Below are 7826 nucleotides of genomic sequence, written 5' to 3' on the forward strand. Positions count from 1 at the left end.
TGAAATTCACTGTTATAAAGTGTATAGTTTGGAAACTTTTGCACATAGCTAACCAACATCTATAGCAGTACTTTCTCATTGGAACTGCCAACTCACAAATAGTGGAGACTTATTATTAATTATGACTGCTTGGCCTTAGTGTGGGCTTGCCTCAACTAGCTGTTATAACTTAAACTAACCCACTTGTACTAATATACATTCTGCCATGCGATGTTACCTCATCTCTCTATTTCCCATCATACTTCCTCCAAGTCTGGCTAGTCATTCCATCTTTCTTCTTCTCAGAGATGTCTTTCTCTCTGTCTGAAAATCCTGTGTATGCTTATTGTGTAACTGTTCAGCTTCTTATTATACCAATCTCAGCATTACATCTTCACTCAGTGTTCAAACATCCCACAACATTCCCCCTTTTGTCTAGTAACAATTATATTTGTAATGTCCAGTTCATTTGTGTTTCGAAAATTTGAAGAAATTATTATTTATTTTATTTTGATCGACCCAAAGATTTATACCAAAATCCTAATTTGTATTACCATCCTAAAAATATCTTTTTAGAACTTAAAACATCTTCCTAAATAAATAAGTTAAGGTTTTATATTTCTCAACCATACAAACATTTTATCACTTATATAAGTTTCTTTTCTAAAATAGGTAACAAGGATAACTGTGACAATAACTACCTAGTTTCCAACACAATCAAAGACTCAAGTAGCATATATTACCTGAGTAAACAGGAAGTACAGAACAAACAACTTTCAAAACTGTAGAAATGACAGGAACAGCTGGCTGCCTGGACAGTCACCCCAGGTGCAATGTTGTCCCATTCATCCTCAGCCTAGAGACTTAGACTATCTCACAGACTTTTCTGTAAAGCAGGAGTTTTAAGAACCATCCTATCTTTCCTTGACAAAGTTTGGCTGTTGCCTTCTTTTGGGTCCTGCTCATCCAATTTGAATAGTATGCTGTCAGCAGTTGAGGCAAGGGAAGTTTTGTTGTCAAGTGGCTAACTTTGCCACAAAGAAAGTAAACTACATATGAAGATTCTTTGATGTCCATCATCTGTTTTCAAAGTATATTACTGCTGTCTAGAGCAGACATGTCTCACTGTCATGAAAAGTTTTATGCTTTAAAACATCTTAAATGTCATATTCTGTATGTATTGGAAGTATTTGAAGACCATCTGTCTATCTAAAATATTTGTGTTTGACATTAAAAACATGGCCTAACATGGCTGAAAATTTGATTGTTAGATGACTACTAACCTGTATTTTTTAATTATGCTAAATAGTTCATGTAAATAGCTTTCAAGGACTGGGAATTTACATTACAGTATTAAATAATCTGTATAGGTGTAGTATGAAGCTGCTTGTTGGTTCCCGGCTGCCTGGCTAGCTTATACCCAAAATAATCATACAGAAACTATATTGTTTAAAACACTGCTTGGTCTATTAGCTATAACTTCTTATCAGCTAGCTCTTACATTTTAATTTAGCTCATCTCCATTAATCTGTTTATTGCCACATGACAATAGCTTACCAAAAATGTTTTGGCATGTCTGACACTGGCAGTGGCTCCATAGCCTCTCCCTAACTCTGCCTTCTTCATCCCAGCATTCAACTTAGTTTTTCCTGCCTAGCTAAGTTCTGTCCTGCTATAGGGCCAAAGAAGTTTCTATTTTGTTTGTTCAGGTGTTTGTTTGTTTTGTTTTTCAAGACAAGGTTTATCTGAAGCTTTGGTGCCTACTCTTTATTTAGTAATGGTAATCACAGCATTCAAAGGAAAATCCCACATCACATAGGTACTGTGGTTTAAATAAGAATAGAAACATATATACAGTATAACAAAAATAACCTTAAATTTGTATCAATATCTAAAAATCCAAACTAATGTAAAATATTTGAGATTAATAGTTGCTTTACTTTAAAAGTAGATTCAACAACCTATCATTTTATTCTATCATTTCTATATTACACACCTTTTTTCCAAAAAGAGATTATTGAATCCAACCTCATTTGTTTACTTTTTCTTTTGACTGGTGCTGCGGGAGCTCCTTCTTCTCCTTCAGCCAATAGCCTTTAAGATACCAGACCACTTGTGTGTGGTCTCTTTTGCTATATAAAGCAGTGAGAGCCCTGTTCTCACTCTCTTACTTCTGGCTCCCACTTCCAGCTGCTAGACTCTATTCATGTTTGCTTAGAGGGCTGTTGTCTAGGACAGTGATCTGTACATTTTTCCCTTTAATAAATAACCCTTTTATTAATCATATTTCCAAACTGGTGTGGGATTGTTTTCTGACTTACACTTTCAGACTGTGACCAGTAACAACTTACAACTAATTCCTCATAAACAATGAAAAAAATTCGCTGAATGATCAGAAACCACCTATCCTACCTCTTGGGAACGTGGACATCATGTTCTCTAGACTGCTTTCTGTTAACTGCAATGATGGCATATTTAAGGGACCCTGAAAAAATTGGATAAATGGATAATGATCAAGTCCTCAGCAAGATAGCTGTATTTTTTTTTTTTTTTGGCTCTGTGTGATGGGAAAATGTAGAGCTTATCTGAAGTTCAGGCTGGAATTGTCTGTGAGGCTGTATCATCTCAGCTAGCATTTTTTTCAGTTGTTCTAGATGTAGAATTTTGAGGAAATTGCAACAGAAGCATTCTGAGAGACCCAGACTAAGTATCTTCATTGGTATTGTGTCCTTCTGTTCTGAAAACAGGTAAACTTTCAAAGATAACATGTATCTGCATTAACACAAGTGTGACATGAAGACTTATTATCAATTATGAAAGCTTGGTCTTTAGCTCAAGCTTGTCTAAAACTAACTCTTATAACTTAAATTAAGCCATGTATATTAATCTATGTTCTTCCACATGGTATTACTTCACCTCTATATTGTCCACCCTGCTTCCTCCAAGTCTATCTGGTGACCTTGTCCTTCTCCCACTGTTCTTTCTCTCTGTCCAGATGTCCTGCCTGTACCTCCAGTCTAGCTGTTGGCCATTCAGTTTTTTATCACAACAATCACAGCAATACATCTTCAAACAGTATGTAAACATCCCATAATAAGCAGCCACATCATCATTATATAGATTTACCATGTTTTCTTGGTAAATCTGCCTGCCCACCTCTCCTGGAAGTAACCAACAGAACTGCTGGGTAATAGAAATGGCTTTTAACTTAATAAGATATTTTCAAAAAGTTTTGTGAACTGAGTTTTCAGTCAGTATTCCTACCAGCAGTTTATAGGGTGTCGGGTGTTTTAATAATTTTATAGCATTACCAGTTTTTAATTTGAGACATTTTAATAGATGTTAAACCACTTTTCCTGTGGCTCATGGGAGTGAGTATTATACATAGATGTATTAGGTATTTTTATTATTTGAAAAAAGTCATTGGATCTATTGTATGTGTGTGTGTGTGAGAGTGTGTGTGTGTGTGTACATGCATAGACATGTAGCATTGCATGTTTGTAGTAGCCAGAAGACAAGTGATAGGAGCTGATTCTGGCTTCCACCATACTGTTCCTAGGAATCAAACTCTGGACACTACTAGACTTGATATCAACTGTTTCTATCCACTGAGATATCTGTTTGACTCTTGTTTTCTTTATGAAAAAACTAATCAATTTTTTATTGAAAAATGTTTTATTTTTTCATTTTCTGGAAGGTTTTTTTGGAGAGGATAAAATATAATTTTTGCCACCCTATACAAAGTCCATGGTAGGTATATATTCTTATTTTTAAAATATTTATTTTTAAAGCAATCTTAAAAATTTGGTTACTCTTCCTTGTATTATTGATTCAGAGAGCCTGTCATACATTTTTGCAAGAGTTTGTATTAAATCTGTCATAAAATTCGTGTTTTAGAAATTCTGTCATTTAAACTTATTAATAAATTTCAACTTTGATAAAACTAAAATTCAATAAGTTCTTGTATTCTTAATTCCTCTTTCTTGTCTCTCCCTCTCTTATTTCTTTCTCTCTTTCCATTTTTTTCTTTTGACTTTTGTGCCCAGATTATTTTTCATCCTATCAGAACTTGAAGTCACTTTTTAAAAATTCTCTCCAGTAGTTATTGTTGTATTTCCACAAGGGCATGTGAATCATTCCATTTCCATAACACTATACAGTGTGTGCCTTGAGCTGTGGCTCACTTTCTTCTTCCACACTTTTAGCTAGGGCTTTTTGTGGAAATAAATTTCTTTTCCCATAGTTGTGCCCTGATGTGAAAGACAATCCACTATCTCTTTTGGAACGTATTTCTGGACTTTTTGGTTTGTTCCACTTATGTCTATGTCCATTGTGGCACTGACCCACATTGCCTTGGTTAATGTAGTGTTGTTGCAGGTCATGCATTTGAAGACCTTAAAATTCATTCATCATGTTCAAGATACTTGGACAATTCCATGGGACATCAATGTTTTACAAAACTGATAGCTGAGATATTGATTGGATTATATTAAATCACTAAATCAAGAAGAAATGAATATTAACCTTATTAAAAATTTCAAATTACTGAATATTGCATATTTCTAAAGTACTCTGGGTACTAGAAAAATTTCTCAGAGTCATTTTTAGAGAAATAAACTTGAGCCTTTGATGTGAAATTTATGTCTAAGGATTCTGGGTTTGGGAACTAACAGAAATCATGCATTTTATTTTCTAACTAATTGCTGCCAGGAAAAACAATGCAATGGATCTTGATATATTGACCTTGTATCCTGTGATATTTCTTAGTTCAGTTGTAAATTCTGTGAGTTTCCAGATGGATTTCTTGGAATTTTCTACTTCAGTGAATAGTAGTTGGAGACAGCTACAACATATTTCATAGAATTAAATACATTAGTGTTTGTGAACTGATCTCATCTGCCAACCATTTCTCTTAGAGGTCATAGAACAAAGCATTGTTTAAACATAAGAAACTCAAGTAGAGCATTTTATACACAAAAGCATGCTTTTATTGTTTAATCATAGTGTTTCTTAACAAAGTCACATATGTTTATTTATTGCCTAAAGTCTTTTTGTTTTTACTTCTTGCTTTAGTATTCCTCCTGAAACCAGCATTCCAAGGTTGACTAAAATCCGGAAGCATACATTCTTGTCTTCTAATTTAATGAAGAAGTGATAGAGATTTACACTGTTTAAGTGAAATACTAGTTTTGGAGTTCTCATAAATACTTCATTTTCCAGGTTAGTGATACTAACACATTAATACACATGAATTTATGTGTCTGTGTGTATGAATTCGTGTGTGTGTACATGTGCATCCTTGCTTTGGTAAGTGCTCTACCACTAAGTGTATCTCCAAATCAGATGTGTCCGATATTTAGCAAAAGATTTTTTGGGCAGTGGTAGCACACATCTCTCATCCCAGTACTCTGGGCAAAAACAGGAAGATCTTCATGAGTTTGAAGTCAGTCTGGTCTTCAGAGGCAGTTTCAGGACAGCTAGGGCTACACAGAGAAACACCATCTCAAAAAAGCAACACACACACACAAACACAAGGAGTTTTCTGTATCTGCTGTCATTTTTATGTTATTATTTCAAGGTAGTAAGCTCACCTTGATGGATTTTTAAATGATGAGACAGCTGTATACCCTGGAATAAGCACACTTACTCATATTATATTTTTAAGAAGCATGTTCAGATTTGCTTATATTTTAAGATATTTGCACCTGTGTTCAAATCTGCATGCTGTTTCATGAATTATAGACATGAAAAAGTCCATTTTTTTAGCAAGGATGTACAAACTTCATTACATAATATCTATCTCATTCTTTAATACCTATAAGTTTATAGATATTTGTTCTCTGGTATTGCAAATGAAAAAAATACCTTATGCTTTGATTTGTAGTGTCCTTTTAATTACTATCATTTACTGATTTTCCCCAGTACCTTTGAAAGAAATTATCATTGGTATATAATTCAACCACTAACTTATAATATATTTAATTGCAAGACATCTATAGTGGCTGAATTCAATCTTTGATTATTTTACTCTCTTTAACTTTTTACATGCTTCAGATTTTCACTTTGAATATGGAAGTGTCTTCATAGTGACGGTGACCTGTGCTTGGTGACCTTTGACATTTTTAGTATATCATGGTGTTAGTCAAGCTCACTATTGCTGTGATGGAATACCACCAAAAAAGCAACTTGTGGAAGAAAGGGTTTGTTTCAGCTTACACGTCCAGGTAACAAAGGGATATCAGGGCAAGAACACAAATAGGGTAGGATCCTGGAGGCAGGAGCTGATTCAGAAGCCAGGGAGTATTGCTGCTTACTGGCTTGCTCTTTGTGGTTTTCTCAGCCTGCTTTCTTATAGAACCCAGGACCACCAGGCCAGGAGTACCACTGTACAAAGTGGGTTGGGCCCTCCACCATCAATCACTAATAAGAAAATGACCTACAACTGGATTTTAGGCAGGCATTTTCTCATTTTCTCCTCTTTGATTACTAAACCTTATGTCAAGCTGACATAAAACTAGCCAGCACAATTACCATAGCATTTTAGACACTTAGTACATTTTTGAATTTTTCGGTCAAAACTCTAAAACACCTGTAATTTGTCTTTAGTTAATTTGTCATGAATCATGTAGAACACCTGACTACCTGTATTGTTAAATTTTCCAGTATCAAACCTTTATTATCCATGACAACATACTTGCCATATTCATTTTCATTACTCAATAAAGTTTAAGGCACCAGCAATTTTTGTAAGCACACACTTAAATTTCTGCAAGTTTATGATCCTTGAACTTAATTTTATCAATATTGTTTTTATTTATTTTTTTCTTAAAGCAACTCTGTAAGTCGGTTTTTTGCTAGTTATCAGGTAACTTGGAGAATATCATATTTGAGATTGCGTTCATTTTAAAACAGTGATACAAGATGTACATATTCAAACTGAACCTAAAAGAAATAAAAATTGCAGATGAAAATCCACCTGCCTCTGCCTCCCAAGTGCTGGGATTAAAAGAATGGGCTACTACCACCCGGCTACACTTTATCTTTAGAGTCTTCGAGAAGTCACCTGTTATAATTTCAACTAATCACTTTTTCCCATGCTCAAATCACTGTATGAAGCTTGAGGTGTGCTTGAGGTGTGTGCAGACATTATTTCATGAGAAACTTAATCATCCTCTTTGTGGTTAAGTGCAGTAGAAAAAAAAAAAACTACTTTGTTTCCAGGAATCAAAATATGCAAAAATTTTAGGACAAGAGAAGCTTTACACATGCATTTAATAAACAAAAGAGCTTACCTGGTAAATGAATGCGATAAGGAGACAGAGAACAGCACAGTTATTCTATGTTTGAAAAGCGAGCAAATCCACCAAATAGGAAGATAGTGTGCATAGGGATATTTGTCAAGTAAAAAAATACACAGTTTTCTGAAGCAGTATTTACTATGACTTTGCTTCCAGTGTTCTCTTTTGAATATGCACCAATAAAATTATGATAGAAATTAATGAAATCAAGTTATTTGTGAATATTTAAGAATTAAAATGTTTATCTTTTCACAAAAAAAAAAGAAAATAAATACTTTAAAAAATTATTACCTTATGTGGATTTAAAAGATATAAAGTAAAGGAGAAATATTTTTTTCTTTTGCTTAGAATAATTCAGAAATGACTCTGTGGTACAATTGTGACCCATAAGATTCTAGAACATGTTCCCATAACTATCAAGAGTTACTTCTATTAAGGAATCCCCTTGAAACAGTTTTGTACCCTTATGGATATGAAGAAAATGTGCAAATATTCTTCCTCCTTATAGCTACTTTACAACAGTTTGGGGAGATAATCTTACATTGAAAA

This window comes from Microtus oregoni, unplaced genomic scaffold, assembly GCF_018167655.1.
Source record: "Microtus oregoni isolate MIOR12 unplaced genomic scaffold, Mior012 000034F_ref0000314, whole genome shotgun sequence".
NCBI lineage: Eukaryota > Metazoa > Chordata > Mammalia > Rodentia > Cricetidae > Microtus > Microtus oregoni.